Genomic DNA, 839 nt, shown 5'->3' on the forward strand with positions numbered 1-839 from the left:
TCATGATCAAATCCATAGGCCAAAACAAATCCTTGAACACAACCCCACCAACCTAATACCCAAATCTCATATAACCAATACCCAAATCTCCATGAGCCAATGCCCAGAATCTCATACCCATATCTCTATGAACAATTAGACTCTTAATACATAGGAGTTTAATATCGATTATAGGTTCTTAACAGACATATACTCAAGGACCTTAATCAACCTCAAAGCCCAACTGACTCCTACATACAGATATATTAGATTCAATAAACACGAGATAGATCCATTCTCATCCATGCTATAAAGGTCTCGGGAATCGAAGGTGCCCAATCTCAAGGGGTAATTAACAGTAATGTATGCATCTATTTGGAAGCCCATGAGACCGCAAAATCCATACCCACATACATATAAATATCAATCGAATCATTAATACCACCCCACGACACAAAAATCCATCGACTCGTGCGAGGTGCCGTCATTCGTGGTGGCAGACAAAATGCGACGGCCATGGGTACCTTGGCTTCCTTTCATCTTCGAGACCTCATAAAAAAAAAACAGGGGGGGGGGGGTTTAGTGCAATGATTTCTAACTTCTACCTTTCTTGCGAGACAAGGAAATGGCACCAAACGTCCAAGAACGCTGGTCGGCTGCAGACCAACAAAATCAATGAATTGGAGGCGGAGTTCCGTCGTTTTGCTTCCCACGTTGCCATCCTGAACGTTCGGACACTTGCAGGGCCTCAATCCAATTCGGTCACCATTCTGAAAGATGTTCGAGCTGCTGTCATGAACTCAAATTCTACTATTCCTGGGGCATGACTCATTTCAGCCGCCCTTTCGCGATGAATCCAA

Source organism: Ananas comosus, linkage group 8, assembly GCF_001540865.1.
Source record: "Ananas comosus cultivar F153 linkage group 8, ASM154086v1, whole genome shotgun sequence".
In the NCBI taxonomy this organism is placed as follows: Eukaryota; Viridiplantae; Streptophyta; class Magnoliopsida; order Poales; family Bromeliaceae; genus Ananas; species Ananas comosus.